Raw genomic sequence first — 21,550 nt, 5'->3', positions numbered from 1 at the left:
GCGAGAGCATGACCTGAGCCCAAACCCAAAGTCAGACGCTTAACTGACTGAGCCCCTCAGGCACCTAAGGTGAATGACTTTTTAAATGCATTGTTGGATTTGGGTTGCAAATATTTTCTCGACAATTACTATATCTATGTTCATCGGAGATATTGGCCTGTTGTTTTGCTATTGTTTGTAATGTCTTTATCTGGTTTGGTATCAGGGTACTGATGGCCTCATAAAATGAACTTGGAAACTTGCCTTCCACTTTCATATTTTAGAATATTTTAAGAATAGGTATTAACTCTTTATTTTTTAATATAATTTATTTTCAAATTGGCTTATATTCAACACCCACTGCTCATCCCAACAAGTGCCCTCCTCAGTGCCTATCACCCACTTTCCCCTCTCCCCCACCCGCATCCACCCTCAGTTTGTTCTCTGTATTTAAGAGTCTCTTATGGTTTGCCTCCCTCCCTCTCTGTTTGTAACTATTTTTCCCCCTTTTCTTCCCCCATGGTCTTCTGTTAAGTTTCTCAAGATCCACATATGAGTGGAAACATATGATATCTGTCTTTCTCTGACTGACTTATTTCACTTAGCAAGACACCCTCCAGTTCCATCCACATTGCTGCAAGTGGCATGATTTTATTCTTCCTCATTGCCAAGTAGTATTCCATTGTGTACATAAACCACAGTTTCTTTATCCATTCATCAGTTGATGGACATTTAGGCTCTTTCCATAATTTGGCCATTGTTGAAAGCACTGCTGTAACCATAGGGGTACATGTGTCCCTATGCATCAGCACTCCTGTATCCCTTGGGTAAATTCCTAGCAGTGCTCTTGCTGGGTCATAGGGTAGTTGTAGTTTTAATTTTTTGAGGAAGCTCCACTCTGTTGTCCAGAGCAGCTGCACCAGTTTGCATTCCCACCAACAGTGCAAGAGAGTTCCCATTTCTCTACAACCTCGCCAGCATCTATAATTTCCTGATTTGTTCATTTTAGCCACTCTGACCGGTGTGAGGTGATATCTGAGTGTGGCTTTGAGTTGTATTTCCCTGATGAGGAGTGACATTGAGCATCATTTCATGTGTCTGTTGGCCATCTGGATGTCTTCTTTGGAAAAGTGTTTATTCGTATCTTCTGCCCATTTCTTCACTGGATTATCTGTTTTTGAAGTATGGAGCTTGGTGAGTTCTTTATAGGTTTCGGATACTAGCCCTTTATCCGATATGTCATTTGCAAATACCTTTTCCTATTCCGTCAGTTGCCTTTTAGTTTTGTTGATTGTTTCCTTTGCAGCGCAGAAGGTTTTTATCTTCATGAGGTCCCGATAGTTCATTTTTGCTTTTCATTCCCTTGTCTTTGGAGATGTGTCGAGTAAGAAATTGCCACAACCGAGGTCAAAGAGGTTGTTGCTTGCTTTTTCCTCTAGGATTTTGATGACTTCCTGTCTCACATTTAGGTCTTTCATCCATTTTGAGTTTATTTTTTGTGCGGTGTAAGAAAGTGGTCTAGTTTTATTCTTCTACATGTTGCTGTCCAGTTCTCCCAGCACCATTTGCTAAGGAGCCTGTCTTTTTTTTTTCCCCATTGGCTACTCTTTCCTGCTTTGTCAAAGATTTGTTGGCCATCCATTTGTGGGTCCACTTCTGGGTTCTCTTTTGTGCGGTGTAAGAAAGTGGTCTAGTTTTATTCTTCTACATGTTGCTGTCCAGTTTTCCCAGCACCATTTGCTAAGGAGCCTGTCTTTTTTTTTTTCCATTGGATACTCTTTCCTGCTTTGTCAAAGATTTGTTGGCCATCCATTTGTGGGTCCACTTCTGGGTTCTCTATTCTATTCCATTGGTCTATGTCTCTGTTTTTGTGCCAATACCATACTGTCTTAATGATTACAGCTCTGTAGTAGAGGCTAACATCTGGGATTGTGACGCCTCCCGCTTTGGTTTTCTTCTTCAGTATTACTTTGGCTATTCGGGGTCTTTTGTGGCTCCATACAAATTTTAGCATTGTTTCTTCTAGCTTGGAGAAGAATGCTGGTGCAATTTTGATTGGGATTGCATTGAATGTGTAGATTGCTTTGGGTAGTATTGACATTTTAACAATATTCTTCCAATCCATGAGCATGGAATATTTTTCCATTTCTTTGTGTCTTCTTCCGTTTCTTTCATAAGCTTTCTATAGTTTTCATCATACAGATCTTTTACATCTTTTTGGTTAGGTTTATTCCTAGGCATTTTATGGTTCTTGGTGCAATTGTAAATGGGATCCGTTTCTTTATTTCTCTTTCTGTTGCTTCACTATTGGTGTATAAAAATGCAACCGATTTCTGTACATTGATTTTGTACCCTGTGACTTTGCTGAATTCATGTATCAGTTCTAGCAGTCTTTTGGTGGAGTCTTTCAGGTTTTCCATGTAGGGTATCATGTTGTCTGCGAAAAGTGAAAGTTTGACTTTTTCTTTGCCAATTTTGATTTCTTTTATTTCATTTTGTTGTCTGGCTGCTGATGCTAGGACTTCCAACACTATGCTAAACAACAGTGGTGAGAGTGGACATCCCTGTCATGTTCCTGATCTCAGGGGGAAAGCTCTCCATTTTTCCCCATTGAGGATGATATTAGTTGTGGGCTTTTCATCTATGGCTCTTATGATCTTTAAGTATGTTCCTTCCATCCCGACTTTCTTGCGGGTTTTTATTTAGAAAGGATGCTGTATTTTGTCAAATGCTTTTTCTTCATCTATTGAGAGGATCATATGGTTCTTCTTTCTTGTATTAATGTGATGAATCACATTGATTGATTTGTGAATATTGAACCAGCCCTGCAGCCCAGGAATGAATCCCACTTGATGATGGTGAATAATTCTTTGTATATGTCATTGAATTCGATTTGCTAGTATCTCGTTGAGAATTTTTGCATCCATGTTCATCAGGGATATTGGCCTGTAGTTCTCCTTTTTTGTGGGGACCCTGTCTGGTTTGTGAATCAAGGTAATGCTGGCTTCATAGGATGAGTCCTGAAGTTTTCCTTGCATTTCTATATTTTTGGGACATCTTGAGAAGGATTGATATGAACTCTGCTTTAAATGTCTGGTAGAATTCCCCAGGGAAGCCATGTTTGTTCAGGACTCTTACTTGCTGAGAGATTTTTGATAACTGATTCAACTTCTTTACTAGATATGGATCTGTTCAAATTTTCTATTTCTTCCCGTTTGAGTTTTGATAGTGTGTGGGTGTTTAGGACTTTGTCCATTTCTTCCTGGTTGTCCAGTTTGTTGGCATAGAATTTTTCATAGTATTCTCGGATAATTGTTTGTATTTCTGAGGGATTGGCTGCAAGAAATCCCTTTTCATTCGTGATTTTATCTACTTGGGCCCTCTCTCTTTTCTTTTTGAGAAGCCTGGCTAGAGGTTTATCAATTTTGTTTATTTTTTCAAAAAACCAACTCTTGGTTTCATTGATCTGTTCTATTTTGGGGGGGGTTCTGTATTGTTTGTGCTCTGATCTTTATTAATTCTCTTCTTCTGCTGGGTTTGGGGTTTCTTTGCTGTTCTGCTTCTAGTTCCTTTAGGTGTGCTGTTAGATTTTATATTTGGGATTTTTCTTGTTTCTTGAGATAGGCTGGATTGCAATGTATTTTCCTCTTAGGACTGCCTTTGCTGCATCCCAAAGGGTTTGGATTGTTGTGTTTTCATTTTCATTTGTTTCCATGTTTTTTTAATTTCTTCTTTAATTGCCTGGTTGACCCATTCTTTCTTTAGTAGAATGTTCTTTAACCTCCATGCATTTGGAAGTTTTCCAAACTTTATCCTGTGATTAATTTCAAGTTTCATAGCATTGTGATCTGAAAGTGTGCATGGTATGATCTCAGTTCTTTCATATTTATTGAGGGCTGTTTTGTGACCCAGTATGTGATCTGTCTTGGAGGATGTTCCCTATGCACTCGAGAAGAATGTATATTCCGCTGCTGTAGGATGAAAAGTTCTAAATATATCTGTCAAGTCCATCTGGTCCAGTGTATCTTTCAGGGCCATTGTTCCTTTATTGATTTTCTGTCTAGATGACCTATCCATTGTTGAAAGTGGAGTGTTAAAGCCCCTGCAGTTACCACATTCTTATCAATAAGGTTGTTTATGTTTGTGATTAATTGTTTTATATATTTGGGTGCTTCTGAATTCAGTGCATAAACATTTATAATTGTTACCTCTTCTTGATGGATAGACACTGTAATTATTATATAATGCCCTTCTTCATCTCTTGTTACAGCCTTTACTTTAAAATCTATTTTGCCTGATAGAAGTATGGCTACTCCAGCTTTCTTTTGACTTCCAGTAGCATGGTAGATGTTCTCCATCCCCTCAGTTTCAATCTGAAGATGTCCTCAGGTCTAAAATGGGTTTCTTGAAGATAGCAAATAGATGGGTCTTGTTTTTTTTTTTAATCCCTTCTGATACCCTATGTCTTTTGATTGGAGCATTTACTTCATTTGCATTCAGTGTTGTTATTGAAAGATATGGCTTTAGAGTCATTATATTAGTATATGTGCTGCCGAAGCGAGCACTAGAGTCATTATATTATATGTAGGTTTCATGCTCGTGGTGATGTCTCTTGTCCTTTAGTGGTCCTTGCATCATTTTACTCAGAGAGTCTCCCTTAGGATCTCTTGTAGGGATGGTTTATTGGTGATAAATTCCTTCAGTTTTTGTTTGTTTGTTTGGGAAAACCTTGATCTCTCCCTCCTTCTATTCTGAATGACAGGCTTGCTGGATAAAGGATTCTTGGCTGCATATTTTTCCTGTTCACCACATTGACAATTTCCTGCCACTCCTTTCTGGCCTGCCAAGTTTTAGTAGATAGGTCAGCTACTACCTTTATGTGTCTACCTTATATGTTAAGCCCTGTTTATTCCTAGCTGCTTTCAGAATTCTCCATTTATCTTTGTACTTTGACAGTTTCAGTATGATATGTCATGCAGAATATCGATGCAAGTTACATCTGAAGGGAATTCTCTGTGCCTCCTGGATTTCAATGTTTGTTTCCTTCTCCAGGTTAGGGAAGTTCTCAGCTATGTTTTGTTCAAGTACACCATCGGCCCCTTTTTCTCTCTTCTTCTGGAACTCCTATGATATGGATACTGTTCAGTTTGATTGCATCACTTAGTTCTCTAAATCTACCCTCATGATCCGGAATTTTTTTTATCTCTCTTTTCCTTAGCTTCCTCTTTTTCCATAATTATCTTCTAATTCACCTATTCTTCCCTCTGCCTCTTCAATCTTCGCTGTGACCACCTCTATTTTATTTTGCAACTCATTTATAGCATTTTTAAATTCATCATTACTATTTTTTAGTTCCTTGATCTCTGCAGCAATAGATTCTCTGCTTTCTTCCGTGCTTTTCTCAAACCCAGCGATTAATCTTATGACTGTTATTCTAAATTCTTGTGCAGTTATATTGTGCATATCCATTTTGATCAATTCTTTAGCTGTCATTTCATCCTGGAATTTCTTTTGAGGAGAACTCTTCTGTTTCATCATTTTGGATAGTGATGTGTTTTAAAAGCTTGTTATGTGCCCTGCACCTGTGAGCACTTGTATATTAAAGACGGGCCATACCCTATCCAGAGCCTGGCCCTTCAGGAGATGTTTTTTTGGAGAGTGTTACTTGCTCTCTGTTGTTATGACCTTGGGTACTTTATCTCCCAACTGGTAGTGATGTTTTAGACCCTCCACCAGGTGTGCTTTGACTTGTTCATTGAAGTAGCTCTGGAAAGGAAAACAGACAAACAAAAAACAAACAGAAAACAAAAACACGCAAACACACAAACAAGCAAACAAACCAAAAAAACCTAGAACAAAAAACCAGAAACACCAGCTACAAGTAAATCACAGGGTGGAGGTAGTGCTGATGGAAGAGGCCTTATCCCATACAAAGAGAGACATGACAGGGGTGGGGAAAAGAAAGAGTAAAAATGGACCAGAGAAACTATATGGCTTAATCCGGAGATAGAGAAAGGAAACTGAAGAAGGAGGCAGGGAAGAATGAAGGAAGATAAAATTGTCCAGACACAGAAACTATAGGGCTTAATCCAGAGAGAGAAAATGGAGAATAAAGAAGGAGGTTTGGAACATATATCAAGAGAATGGATTAAATATGTCTGCTTAAACAAACCAACAACCAGAGTAACCAGACTAGAGGAGGGAAGAGATGAGAAGGAGGAAGGAAGAATGTATCTATATAATTAGAATTGTTTGAGAATTAAACCAGGCAATGCAGCAGTGCAGGTCTGGAGAAGGGGGTGTCCACTGTGGGTCCTGCTGTCAAATCCCTGAGGCCCCGTCTTGGGGTTGTGGGGAGAAAAATGGCAGCCCCCCCCCCCCCCGCCCCCAGTCTCTCCTCCACAGACCACTCTGTTTGAGCTATCTGTCCTCACTGTGCCGTGGATACAAATGAAACAGTTTGTCTCGCTCCGCCGACTCCCGTGCCTGGCATTTGGCTGGGATTCAAACTCTTGCTCCCCGGCCCCGGGAAGCATCTCTCCCCACCACCTGATATGTGGTCCCTGACTGGCAGGTGCGGCAGGCTTTGTCCTGTCCCACAGGGAGGGGGATAACTCCAGGGAGGGGATCATTTTTCCCTAGTGTGGACTGCACTCCTGACCTAGCCCCCGAGACTGGGGCTGGCTCCCCTCCTCCCCAGGTTCATGATCCGGGCAGTTGGCCCCAGTCCACAGAAAGCCCCACAGTTAGAGGCTGGATCTTTCTCTGTCCTGGCCTGAGGTTTTTCTCTTGTCCAGATACAGTGCTGTGCTTCCCCAGCCACTCTTTCTCTTCCCTTTGTCTCTCGGAAGAAGCGGATCCCTCCCTCTGTTCATTTCATCTCTCCCGCATCACAATCACGCACCTGTGGCCCATCAGGTTGTCCCATGGGTCCCTGGAAGCGCGACTGTCTCTTTTCCACCCGGACTCTTGGGATTCAAAGTCCTTTGGCTTCAATACTTCTTTGTCTGGGAGAAGAGGGAAGTTTGGATACCCCTACTTCTCCGCCATGTTGGCCCCTCCCCTCAGGTGTTAACTCTTTAAATGGTTGAAAGGATGCAGCTCTGAAGCCATTGGATCCTGGCCTTTTGTTTGTTGGGAGTTTTTGGATTACTGGTTGAATTTGATTGCTATTCATCAGTCTGTTCAAATTTTCTATTTCTTTCAGGTTCAGTTGCAGATGTGATGTTTCTAGGAATTGATGCATTTCTTCTAGGTTGTCCATTTGGTTGGTCTATGATTTTTCATGATATTCTGTTATAATATCTGTGTATTTCTGTGATGTCTGTCATTATTTATCCTCTTTCATTTCTGCTTTTAGTTTAGTCCTCTTTTTGGGGGGAGGGGGATGAGTGTAGCTAAAGGTGCATCAATTTTGTTTATTCTTTGAAACTATGAGCTTCTGGTTTCGTTGAAGCCTTCTGCTATCTTTGGGGTTTATTCTTTTTTCTAACTGCTTTATGTGTAAGTTTAGGTAGTTTATTTGAGATTTTTCCTCTTGAGGGAGGCCTGGTTTGTTGTAATCATCCCTGTTAGATCATTCATAGCATCCCAAGGATTTTTGACCCTGGTGTTTCCTTTTTCATTTGTCTCTCTATATTTTTGGATTTCCTCTTTGATTTCTTGGTTGACCCATTCATTGCTTAGGAGCATGTTATTTATCCTGCATTTCCTGATTCTTTTCCTGTGATTGATTTCCAGTTTCCTACCATTGTGGTCAGAAAAGATGCATGAGATGCATTCATCTTTTTGAATTTGTTGAGACTTGTTTTGTAGCCTGACATGTGATCTCCTCTGGAGAATGTTCCATGTGCATTTGACAAGAATGTGTATTGTGCTGTTTGGGGATGGAATGTTTGAAATATATTTATTAGATCCATCTAGTCCAGTGTGTCATTCAAAGCCACTGTTTTCTTTTTGATTTTCTGCTTGGATGATCTGTCCATTGTTGTAAGGTGGTGTTAAAATCCTATACTAATATTGTATTGCTCTGAATTTCTTCTTTTAGGTCTGTTGTTAGCTGCGTTATATATTTCAGTGCTTCCATGTTGGTTGCATGAATATTCACAATTGGTATGTATTCTTGTAGGTTGTTCCCATTATCACTATGTAGTGTTCTTGGTCTCCTGATATAGTCTTTGTTTGAAAGTCTGTTTTGCCTGATTGGAGTATTGCTACCCCCGTTTCTTTTCACTTCCATTTGCCTGATAAATGTGTTTCCATCTTTCCACTTTTGATCTACATGTGTCTCTAGTTCTGGAATGAGACTCTTGTAGGTAGCACATAGGTGGGTCTTGCTTTTTTATCCATTAAGGCACCCTGTGTGTTTTGATTGGAGCATTTAGTCCACTTATATTCAAAGCTATTACTTATTTTAGTATATTTTATTTGCTGAATAGTTAACATGCAGTATTCTGTTAGTTTCAACAATTTTCTGCATCACCAATGCACATCACAGTAAGTCTACTCCTTAATCCCCATCAGTGATTCCACCCATCCCCCACCCCACCCCACCCCCTCTGGTAACTGTCAGTTCTCAATAGTTAAGAGTCTGTTTCATGGCTCATCTCTCTTCTCTCTCTCTTTGTCCTTTGGTCGTTTGTTTCTTAAATGCCACATGTGAGTGAAGTCATAGGGTATTTGTCTTTCTCTGACTGGTTTATTTCACGTAGAAGTATACTCTGTAGCTCCATCCATGTTATTGCAAATGGGAATATTTCATTCTTTTTTTATGGCTGATATGATTCCATTGTGTGTGTGTATATATATATGTATGTATATATATATACATGTATGTATGTCTGCATATGTATACATACATGTATACGTGTGTGTGTGTGTGTGTGTGTGTGTGTGTGTGTGTGTATTTTCCAGGTCTGTATGTATTCATCTATCTAGGGACACTTGTGCTCTTCCATAATTTGTCTTGTAAATATTGCTGCCTAAACATGGGGTGCATGTATCCCTTTGAAAGAGTGTTTTTGTATTTTGTATTTTTGTATTCAGTAGTGCTATTGCTGGATCATCGGGTAGTTCCATTTTTAACCTTGTTGAGGAACCTCCATACTGTTTCCACAGTGTGGCAGCAGTTGGCATTCCCACCAACAGTGCACAAGAGCTCCTTTTCCTGCGCAACCCATTCTACCCTTGTTTCTTCTGTTGTTCACTGTAGCCATTCTGACAGGTATGAATTGATGTCTCCTTGTACTTCTGATTTGCATTTCCCTGCTGAGGGGAGATGTTGAGCATCTTTTCATGTGTGTGTTGGCCATCTCTGTATCTTCTTTGGAGAGAGATCTGTTCATTTCTTCTGCTCATTTTTTAATTGGATATTTTTGTGTGGGTTTATTTGTACAAATTCTTTATATATTTGGGATACTAACCCTGTTTTGGATATGTCATTTGCAAATATCTTCTCCGTTCAGTAGGTTGCCTTTTAGCTTTGCTGATTGTTTCTTTTGCTATGCAGAGGCTTTTTATTTTGATGAAGTCCCAATAGTTTATTTTTGCTTTTATTTCCCTTGCCTCAGGGGACATTTCTAGAAAAATGTTGCTATGGTAGTTATTAGAGACATTACTGCCTGTTCTCTGTTCTGGGATGTTTATGGATTCATATCTCACATTAGGTCCTTAATCCATTTTGAATTTATTTTGAATTTATATAGTATAAGAAAGTGGTCCAATTTTATTCTTTTGCTTATAGCTGACCAGTTTTTCCAGCACCATTTGTTGAAGAGCCTGATTTTTCCCATTGGATATTCCTTCCTGCTTTGTTGAGGATTAATTGAACATAAAATTGTAGGTTTATTTCTGAATATTTTATTCTGTCCCCTCAATGTATGTATTTATTTTTGTGCCAGGACCATACTGTTTTACTGCCTACTGCCTTGGACTAGAACTTGAAGTCGTGAATTGTGATCCCTCCAGCTTTGCTTTTGTTTTCCAAAGCTTCTTTGGTAATTTGGGATCTTTGCTGGTTCCATATATATTTAGGATTTTTGTTTTAGTTGTGTGAAAAAATGCTGTTGGTACTTTGATAGAGATTACATTAAATCTGTGGATTGCTTTGGTTTTGTTTTCCAAAGCTTCTTTGGTAATTTGGGATCTTTGCTGGTTCCATATATATTTAGGATTTTTGTTTTAGTTGTGTGAAAAAATGCTGTTGGTACTTTGATAGAGATTACATTAAATCTGTGGATTGCTTTGGTAGTGTAGACATTTCAAAAATATTGGTTCTTTTTTATTTATTTACTGAAAAATTTTTTTATGTTTATTTATTTTTGAGAGAGAGAGAGAAATAGAGCGTGAGTGGGGGAGGGGCAGGAAGAGATGGAGGCATAGAATCCTCCAGCCTCCACACTCTGGGCTGTCATTCAGCACATGTCCCAACGTGGGGCTCAAATGCACGAACTGTGAGATCATGACCCAAACTGAAGTTGGACACTTAACCAACTGAGCCAGCCAGGTGCTTTTCTTTTAAAAAAAATTTCTTTTTAACATTTATTTTTATTTTTGAGACAGAGAGAGACAGAGCATGAACAGGGGAGGGTCAAGGAGAGAGAGACATACAGAATCTGAAACAGTCTCCAGGGTCTGAGCTGTCAGCACAGAGCCTGATGAGGGGCTCGAACTCACAGACTGCAAGATCATGACCTCAGCCAAAGTCGGACGCTTAACCGACTGAGCCACCCAGGTGCCCCTAAAAAAATTTTTTTAAATGTTTTATTTATTTTAGAGAGACTGAGACAGAGCATGAGTCGGGGAGGGGCAGAGAGAGAGGGAGACACAGAATCCCAAGCAGATTCCAGGTTCTGAGCTATCCGTACAGAGCCCAATGCAGACCTCAAACCCACAAACATGAGATCATGAACTGAGCTGAAGTCGGACGCTTAATCGACTGAGACACCCAGGCACCCCTGGTTCTTTCTGTGCATGAGCATGGAATGCCTTTCCATTTATTTGTGTTGTCTTCAATTTCTTTCATCAGTGTTTCACAGTGGTCAGAGTAAAGGTCTTGCACTTATTTGCTTAGGTTTATTCCTAGGTATCTTATTATTTTGTGTGTGTGTGTGTAAATATAATTGGGATTGTTTCCTTAATTTCCCTTTTATTGCTTTATTATAATAGAAATGCTACTGATTTCTGCACATTGATTTTCCATCCTGTGACATTACTAAATTCAAGTTTCAGTTCTGGTAGATTTTTGGTGGAGTCTATTGGATTTTCTATATAGAGTATCACATCATGTGCACATAGTGAAATTGTACTTCTTCCTTCCCAATGTGAATGCCTTTCATTTCTTTTTGTTGGCTAAGTGCTGTGACTAGGACTGCCAGTACTATGTTGAATATAAGTGGTAAGAGTGGAGATCTTTACTTTTTACTGACCTTGGAGGAAAGCTTTCTGTTTTCTCCACTGAGTATGATGTCTGCTGTGGGCTTACATAGATAGACTATATTAAGCTGAGGTATGTTCCCTCTAAACCTGTTTTTAGAGGGTTTTTATCATGGATGAGAGTTTTACTTTGTCAAATAATTTTTCTGTGTCTGTAGAAATGATATATATTTTATCCTTTCAATTATTACTGTGATATTGCAGGTTGATTGATATTTGAATATGGAACTACCCTTGCATTCTGGAGATATCCCACTTTATGCTGGTGGACTATTTTTTGAATGTGTTGTTGGATTCTGTTTGCTAAATCTTGGTTGAGGACTTCTGCATCTGTGTGCATGAACGATATGGACCTGTAGTTTTGTTTTTCCATGGTGTCTTTATTTGGTTTTGGTATCAGGGTAATGCTGGTCTCATATAAGTAATTTGGGTATTTTGTTTCCTGTTCTGTTTTCTGGTATAGTTTGACAAGTACAGGCATCAACTTTTCTTCAGATGTTTGGTAGAATGTGCTTGTGAAGTCCTCTGGTCCTGGACTGTTGTCTGTTAGGTGATTTTTTTTTTTTCAACGTTTTTTATTTATTTTTGGGACAGAGAGAGACAGAGCATGAACGGGGGAGGGGCAGAGAGAGAGGGAGACACAGAATCGGAAACAGGCTCCAGGCTCCGAGCCATCAGCCCAGAGCCTGACGCGGGGCTCGAACTCACGGGCCGCGAGATCGTGACCTGGCTGAAGTCGGACGCTTAACCGACTGCGCCACCCAGGCGCCCCTGTTAGGTGATTTTTGATTACTGAGTCTGTCCTCTTGCTAGTAAACAATCTGTTCAAATTTTCTATTTCATCCTGCTTCAGTTTTGGTAGGTTCCATGTTTCTAGGAATTGATCCGTATATTCCAGTTTGTTGGCATATAGTTTTTCATAATATTCTGTTACAATTCTTTGTATTTCTCTGGTGTTGGTTCTTCTCCGTCATTGTTATTTATATGTGTTGTTTCTGTTTTCTGATTAGTGCGGCTAAGGGTTATCAATTTTATTGATCTTTTCATGGAAGCACCTCCTAATTTCATTTACCTTGTTCTACTGTAGTTTTAATTTCTGTATCATTTATTTCTCCTCTGCTTTTAATTATTTTCTTCATTCTGCTATTTGGGGGTTTTGTTTGTTGTCCTTTGTCTAGCTTTTATTGTCATAAGGTTTTGGAATTTACTTCAGGTTTTTGTTGTTGTTTTCCCCTGCGGCAGACCTATATTGCTATAAACTTCCCTGTTAGAACCACTTTTCCTGCTTTACAAAAGTTTGGATTGTTGTGTTTTCATCTTCATTTGTTTCCATGTCCTTTTGGATTTCTTCTTTGATTTCTTGGCTGACCCATTGATTGTTTAGGAGCATGTTATTTAACTTCCATGTTTTTGTGCTTTTTCCAGATTTTTTTCTTGTTGTAGACTTCTACTTTCATAGCACTGTGGTCTGAAAAGACACATGGTATGACTTCGATCTGTTTGATTTTGTTTTGGCTTGTTTTATGACCTAATATTTTATCTAGTGTGGAGAATGTTCCATATGCACCTGAAAAGAAAGTGTATTGTGCTGTTTTAGGATGGAATGTCCTAAATATTCAGTTAAGTCCATCTGGTCTACTCTGTCACTCAACATCACCACTTCCTTGTTGATTTTATGATTGAATGATCTCTCCATTGATGCCATTGGGTGTAAAAGTGCCCTACTAGGGTTGTATGACTATCAATTCCTTTACTTTTGTTTTTGACTGTTTTGTGTATTTGGATGCTCTCAGGTTGAGTGCATATATGTTTACAATTGTTCTTTTTGTTGGATTGTACTTTTTATTATTAAGTGTCCTTTGTCTCTTGTTACTGTTTTATTTTTAAATCTACTTTGTCTGATATAGGTATTGCTACTGCAGTTTTCTTTTGATATTTAGTTCTATAATTAGTCTCTTGTAGGTAGAAGATAGATAGGTCCTATATTTTTATCCATTCTATCACCCAGTGCCTTTTATTATTAAGAGAGAGAGAGCACAGGCGTGGGAGGGTGGGGTGGGGGGAGTGGGGAGAGAGAGAGAGAGAAAGAGAGAGAGAGAGAGAGAGAGAGAGAGAGAGAGAGAGAGAGAATGAGAATGAATCTTAAGCAAGTTCCATGCTCAGTGCAGAACCCAACATGGGGCTCAGTCCCATGATCCTGGGATCACAGCCTGAGCCTAAATCAAGAGGCGAAATCTCAAGCAATTGAGCCATCCAGGTGCCCCTATCTGTCACCCACTGCCTTTGATTTGAGCATTTTATCTGTTTCCATTCAAAGTAATTGATAGACATGTACTTGTTGTCATTTTATTACTTGATTTTGGTTGTTTCTGAATCTTTCTGATCCTTTCTTTTTCTCTTTTTTACGGTTTGCTGGGTTTCTTTAGTAGCACATTTGAAATTGCTTGTCTTTATTCTCTCCATATGTATTACTGGTGTTTGGTTTGTGGTTATTATTAGGTTTGTACCTAACCACTTCTGCATATAGAGGTCTATATTCAGTTGATAGTTGTTTAAGTTTGAACCAGTTCTTTACTCCTCTCCTCCCCGTGTTGTAGATATGTAGTGTCATATTTCAAAACCTTTTATATCGTGAATACCTTGACTGATGTTTTACAGAAATACTCGTTTTTATTGCTTTAGCGTTTTGCACTTTAATACTGTCACTTTAGGTGTTTCTTTTCCACTCAAAGATTCCCCTTTAACATTTCTTGCCAGGGTGGTTTGTTGGTTGTGAACTCGCTTAGTTTTTATTTGGGAACCTCTTGATCTCTCCTTCCTTCTGAATGATAGTGTGCTGGATAGACTCTTTTTGGCTGCAGATGTTTTCCATTCAGCACCTTTAACATACCATGCTGCTCACTTACGGTTTCAAAGTTTCTTCTGAAAAAAATCCAGTGATAATCTTATAGGGTTTCCCTTATAGGTAACTGTCATCTTTTGTTTTCCTGCTGTTAAAATTTTTCTTTATAATGACATTTTGGGTTTTAATTATTATATGACTTGGTGTGGATCTGCTTCTGTTGAATATATTGGGGGTTCTTTGTGCCTCCTGCTTCTGGATCTGTTTCCTTCCCCGCATAGGGAAGTTTTCCATCTGTTGTGTCTTCAAGTAAATTTTCTGGTTCTTTTTCTCAGAGTTCTGAGAATCAGAGATAGGACAGGAAAGACCTGTTGAAGGTTCTCTGATGAGTCACTGGATTTGCATGCATGGAAGATAGATTTGGGACTCAAATGAACAACGTAACTAACTTCAAAGAACTAGAAGAAAGCAACAATCTAAGTCCAATGTTCTCAGAAGGGAGAAAGTAATACATATGAGAATGGAAACAAATGAAACTGAGACCATGAAATCAGTAGAAAATATGAAGACCAACAGTCGGTTTTCTGAAAAGTTAAACAAAATTGACAAGCCTGTACATAGACTATGCTAAGACAGAGAGAGGACCCAAATCAAAAGAATTATAAGTAAGAGAGAAGACATTACATCTGATAGCACAGAAACATAAAGGAGACAAAGAGGCGACTATGGCCAAATTAGATGCCAACAAACTGACTACCTAGAAGAAATGGATAGGTTCTGAGAAACACACAACCTACCAAGACTGTATCAGGAAGGAATAGAAGGTTTTTACAGACCAATTAAAGGAAGACTGTATCAATACCAGAAGATAACCAATGCAAGTAATTTGAATCAGTAATTGAAAATCTTCCAGTGAAGTAAAGCCCAGGACCAGGTGGATTCACTGGTGAATTTGAGCAAAAGTTTGTAGAAGAAACCTAACAGCAGCCCTCTCACTGATTAAAGAGGAATGAACACCACCAAACTCATTTCATGAGATTGGAATTACCCTGTTAGGAAGCCAGAAAAGGATACTACCTGAACAGAAGACTATAGGCCAGTATCCCCGTGATGAATATAGATGAAAAATTTCCAATAATACGCAGGCAAACCAAATTCAGCAGCACATTAAAAGGATCATTGACCGTGATGAAGGGTCTTTTTTTCCCTGTAAAGGAAGGATGTTCAGCAATGCAAATCAATAAATGTGACCCCTCACATACCTGAATGAAAGAAAAATCAAGGAGAAACCAGACTCTTAACTATAAATAGCAAACTGACGGTTGCTAGAAGGGAAGTGGGCAGGGGGATGGGTTAAATGGGTGATGGGCTAAGGAGGACACGAGTATTGAGGAACACTGGGTGTTGTATGTAAGTGATGGATGACTAAATTCTTTTTTTTCAATATATGAAGTTTATTGTCAAATTGGTTTCCATACAACACCCAGTGCTCATCCCAAAAGGTTCCCTCCTCAATACCCATCACCCACCCTCCCCTCCCTCCCACCCCCCATCAACCCTCAGTTTGTTCTCAGTTTTTAAGAGTCTCTTATGCTTTGGCTCTCTTCCACTCTAACCTCTTTTTTTTTTTTCCTTCCCCTCCCCCATGGGTTTCTATTAAGTTTCTCAGGATCCACATAAGAGTGAAACCATATGGTATCTGTCTTTCTCTGTATGGCTTATTTCACTTAGCATAACACTCTCCAGTTCCATCCATGTTGCTACAAAGGGCCATATTTCATTCTCTCTCATTGCCACGTAGTACTCCATTGTGTATATAAACCACAATTTTTTTATCCATTCATCAGTTGATGGACATTTAGGCTCTTTCCATAATTTGGCTATTGTTGAGAGTGCTGCTATAAACATTGGGGTACAAGTGCCCCTATGCATCAGTACTCCTGTATCCCTTGGGTAAATTCCTAGCAGTGCTATTGCTGGGTCATAGGGTAGGTCTGTTTTTAATTTTTTGAGGAACCTCCACACTGTTTCCCAGAGTGGCTGCACCAATTTGCATTCCCATCAACAGTGCAAGAGGGTTCCCATTTCTCGACATCCTCTCCAGCATCTATAGTCTCCTGATTTGTTCATTTTGGCCACTCTTACTGGCGTGAGGTGATATCTGAGGGTGGTTTTGATTTGTATTTCCCTGATGAGGAGTGACGTTGAGCATCTTTTCATGTGCCTGTTGGCCAGATGGATGACTAAATTCTATACCCAAAACTAGTATTGCACTGTATGTTAACCAACTGGAATTTAAGTAAAAATTTGAAAAATACATACTAAATAAATACATAAATAAATAAATTGTTAAAAATTTAAAGTAAAAATAAATAAATTTTAAAAATTAAAAAGAAAACTCATATGACCATGTCAATAGACACAGAAAAAAGATTTGAGAAAATTTGGTATCCATTTTTGCTAAAAAACTCTTTAAAAATTCAGTGTAGAAGGAACATATCTCAACATAAGAAAGGCCATGTATGTGAAGTCCGCAGCTAACATCATACTCAATAGTGATATTGTGAAAGATTTTCCTTTAAGATCAGGCACAAGACAAGGATGCCCTAGATATGTGAAGGGGATTGGGTGATGCAGGCTTCTGGTTATGTAATGAATAAATCACAGATAGAAGATACAGCATAGGGAACATACTGAATGGTACTGGAATAGATGCATGGTGACACATGATAGCTACACCTGTGTTAGTGTAGCAGAATGTATACACTTGCCCAATCACTATGTTGTTCCTCTGAGACTAATGTAACATAGTGTGTCAGCTATTCCCAAATAAAATGATTTTTTTAAGTAAGGTGAAGGAATGAAATAAAAAGTTTAATGTAAAAGAGCCTGTTAATATCTAATCAAGAAATGCAGTAAAGTTGCAAAATAGAAAGTCACCATACCAAATTCTGTAGCATTCCTATCCACTAACCACATTATCTAAAAAGAAGTAAAGAAAAGAATCCCATTTACAATAGCATCAAAAACAATAAAATATATAGGAATAAATTTAGCCAAGGAAGTGAAAGATCTCTACAGAAAACTATAAAACCTGTGTGGAGAAATGGAAGAAATTCAATTTGGATGAAAGAAATGAAGAACACACAAGTCAGTGAAAAGCCATCCATGTCCATCTTTTGGAGGAATTAATATAGATACAATATCCATACTACCCAAAGCCATCTAGAGACTCAATGCAATCTCTATCAATACTCCAATGCAATTTTTACGCAATTAGAAAAACATATCCTAAAATATATTTGGAACCACAAAAACACCCCAAGTAGCCAAAGCAAGAAAGAACAAGATAGGAGGCATCACACTTCTTGATTTCAAGTTGCATTCTGACACGAAAGAAATCAGTTATGTCACTGGCATAAGCACACACACAAGACAGTGGAACAGAAATTGAGAGCCCAAAATAAACCCATGCATGCACAGTCAACTAGTATTTGACAGGGGTGTCCAGAATACACAGTGGAGAAAAGTAGTCTCTTGAATAACTGGTGCTGGGAAAATTGGATATTTACATGCATAAGAATAAAGCTTACATCCTTATGTTACACCACTGACAAGTATGAACTTGAAATGCATTAAAGATGTAAGTGTATGATATGAAAACATAATTCTTCCTCATCATTCAGCTCTTATTATGCCAAGACGGAGCTGTTGAGGTGGTGAAGGGCTGGGTGGAGAGTAGTCCTGGAAATAGAAGCCTCTGTGTGTGTGGAACAGACTTTCTTTAGTAGTCTGGAATTATCCCTCTGATCCTTTAAGACTAGCCACTTCCTTCCCTACATTTGCAGACACAGCTAGTACCATGCATGCTGCAAGCAATGCACTGCATTGTCTCCTCAAACTCCTAGAAGCTCTAGGTGGGACCTGGTGGGAAGGGTGGAGTTTTGTGGCACTGCTGCTGCCCTGTTGGAACCAGGTGGAGGGGAAGGAGACAGGCACTGTTCCTGCTTCACTGCGGTTCAGCTATGTTAGTGTTGGTGTTGTTGTTGGATTTTTCACCCTTTACCCTAACACAGCTCAAAAGTTTAATTTCTATCCTACAGGTCAACATGGCTGCCAGAGCATTTCCTCCTTTCCCAGAAGTGCCCTCCATGTCGTACCCCGTGGGCTACCCTTTATCACCATCCATGGGCTTTGGGCCACCCCCACCTTCTCCAACCTGGTAGCCTCTGGGACCTCACCCTCCACCTCCACCATCTGGAAAGATGATCTGAACAGTATGAGTTGACTTATAAAACACATTTTGTCTTTTTACTTGTGTGTTTGGAAAAGATGCAGTGATAGCACCACAGGGCTTTCAGGTCGGCCTGACTGAGGATGTTAAAAAGTTTCTCAGGACATGCATGAAACAGGCTGTCATTTCCACATAGTGAGCTGGGCAACATGTGTCTCTTACAGAGAAGGAAAGAGGCCTTATACAGGCCGACAGACATAACTCCTTAGGATGTAGCTTGTACAGAGACCATGTGCTGGGCTCTCCAAAGGATGAGACACACCTTAACTTTATTTCTAGCTACTTGAGACCTGAGCTGCTCACAGCTGCTTGATCAGTTATAAAAACACCTGAACCAGGGCCCTGTGAACCATCCTCTAGGGACAGGATCAGATCTCCCTCTTGTTCTCAGTGGTCACCCAAGGCACCTGAAAAACCCGCTGCCCCTGGTAAAGGACCAGAGAGTAGGAAAGAGTTGAATATAATGAGACATGGTGCGGAGGGTTTGTTTTTCTTCTGCACAGTCTATGCAAGTCAGAATCAACTTCCATCCACCTCCAGCCTTTATGAAACCCAGGACGTGGTGTAGCTCCGATGGGGGAACATCAGTTGTGTCTCTACCAAGAATGCAGAGTAAGACAAGGTAAATTCTGTTGCCCATTTCAGTTGCAATGATTTCTGGAAACTTTTATCTGGCCTTGTCTGGTTTTCTGTGTCCTCTGGTGTCTTTACTGTCTTTATTTACTTCCTCACAAGCCTCCAGGCTTCTCCAGTTTAAGATCTTCATGTTAGCTGGCGCCTCTGGAAGCCACAAGTGAGTGGAGGCTGAGGACCACATGGCTCTCACTTTGGGTTTGTGGAAATAGCTTGAGGAGGATGACACTTCACTGCACCCTCAAGTCTTCTGGAGCAGCTGACTCCTTCCGCACCATCTTTACATGGGATTTTGTTATTATTTTCATTTTTTCCTATTTCAGTGTAGGTGATGAACTTGTTCAGAATGTCTGTGATGAGCCTCATGACTGGAAAAGATGAAAACTCTTTCCAACTTTATATTCTGTGCTTTGTGCAGTCCTGAGTGTTCTTAGATAAATTTCAGAATTCATTACTGATCCTTTTGTGTTGGTAAATGTGTGATAGAGAATTTCTCCAGTTGTCCCCTAGGTGGAAATATTCTGAATTATCAGAAGCAGCACGTGTACTCAAAAATGTACGTGGAACTGCAGTCATGAAGGGAGAGAATCAGTGATTACCTGTAGGGCCAGTAGCTCACAGAGTCCTTCAGTTGTGTTTATATGAGCAGGTTCTCTTGTGTCCCAGGAGCAGTTGTAACTGGTACTTTGTCTCATGATACCTTATGGGAGTTTCACAGCCGAAATTGAGACCTGTTTCTCTTCATTCTTTTATGTAGAATTTCTACCTCCCTTTTACAATGGGACAAAATAGCTCTGCACCTCATATTGTACTTAAAAGCTGAATTATCTGTGGATTAAGATAAACATATCTGAGACCAATGAATGTGCACAGGTAACGTGTTTCTCTCAGAAAACACATTTCCAGGCCCCCTGCACGACTCCAGGAATCCCCATCTCCTCATAGGTCTCTGTGGCCGTGCAGAGAAGATCCCTTTGTCAGGGAGGGAAGCAGAGTGAGGACAGGCACGGGCTGGCCGGCTGAGCTTTGACCCTGGGGTGGCCCTGAATCTCTGTGTGGTGCCGGGCTTTTCTTTCATTCCTTCATGTTCTGTCTGTTCTCAACGTGCAAATAAAAAGCCTGCAGATGCGGTGGAAGAGGACACCAGAGGGGGCCTGGACACAGATGTCTGCCTCTCTGGAATATTCTCCTTTATTAGACTGGCATTACTGCCATCAATCTTCTAGAATAGGAAGCCTTGGCTTTCTGCATTTATAAACATGGGCAGTGACGTGTGGCAACAGTAGTTTCTCCTTGTAGCATCCGGTACCTTCAGGCTGTAGGTGGGATCTTGTGGGAAGGTAGAGTTTTCTGGCACTGATGCTCTGTTCTAGAACCTGTGAATGAACAAGAGGCCAGATGCTGACACCTGCTTCCATTGGGTTTCAGCTCCTGTGGGCGTTGTGCTTCTGTCTGTCATACCAACATACCCGTCACTTCTGTTGTGTAGGTCCCTGTGGATGCAAGAAGACCTCCTCCTTTACCAGGTCCACCCTGCAGGCCCTTCCCCACAGACCCCCTTTTATCACTGTTCATAGGCTCTATGAGCTGCCTCCAGCTCCTTGATGTCCTCAGGGACAGGACCCACCACCTCCACCTCGACTATTTGTAAGATAATCTGAACAGTATGAGTGGACGTGTTCAGCACATTCAGCTTCTGCCTTGTTGAGTCTTTGAGAAGACATAGAGATGGCCCCACAGGCTTTGCAATGCAAGGGTGCTGCTGGCTGAGGACACTGTTAAGATTCCTCAGGTTTCTCGGGACATATGTATGTTAGGCTATGTCATTTTCCCTTACTGAGCTTGGCTGCAGGTGTCTCTTGTGGAGAAGGAAAGAGTCTTTTCATAGAAAAGCAGGCATATCAGTTCTGCCGATGTGCCTCGTACAGAGTCCATGTTCCTGGGTCTATGAGAGATGAGGCACACCCCTACCATCAAGGGCTTCAGGTGTCCTAATGGGGAGAGAGTCACATGCATTAAATGACATGGAGCTTCTGATTTACAATAGTGGAAGCTCCAGTAATGGGTCCTCAAGTACAAGAGACAGAGATGTGAATCTCATGAGAATGAATTGGAGGCTGTGGACGAGAAGGAAGAGCTGAGATGGTGCAGAGGGGAGGGTGTTGGACTCAGTGAGATGGAGCTGGAGGCCATTTCTGGCAGGGCCCACAACCTGGGCAGGGAGAGTGAGTGCAGCGTGAGGTCCACACAGAGCTGCTGCATGGATTCAAGCACAGTTCATGCAGGTGTCATCTCTGAAATGTCATTGTGGCCAAAGTGCACCTAGCTCATTATCTAAATAAAGACTGTTGTTTCCCTTGGTTCTGTGT

At 40.3% G+C, this 21,550-nt stretch overlaps 1 long non-coding RNA gene across 2 annotated transcripts; it reads left to right on the top strand.

The window, feature by feature from the left end:
• LOC131503777 (uncharacterized) lies at window positions 1-19,164 on the top strand. 2 transcript variants are annotated; one of them, XR_009257593.1, is made up of 3 exons: window positions 1-69; window positions 18,358-18,531; window positions 19,052-19,164. It is a non-coding gene; the product is annotated as an uncharacterized LOC131503777 (long non-coding RNA). The 2 variants fall into 2 exon arrangements; XR_009257592.1 differs by lacking the exon at window positions 1-69 and adding an exon at window positions 11,321-11,485.
• Window positions 19,165-21,550: the final 2,386 nt, after the last annotated feature.

Source organism: Neofelis nebulosa, chromosome 2 (genome assembly GCF_028018385.1).
Source record: "Neofelis nebulosa isolate mNeoNeb1 chromosome 2, mNeoNeb1.pri, whole genome shotgun sequence".
NCBI lineage: Eukaryota > Metazoa > Chordata > Mammalia > Carnivora > Felidae > Neofelis > Neofelis nebulosa.
This window is presented reverse-complemented; position numbering and strand designations above follow the sequence as displayed.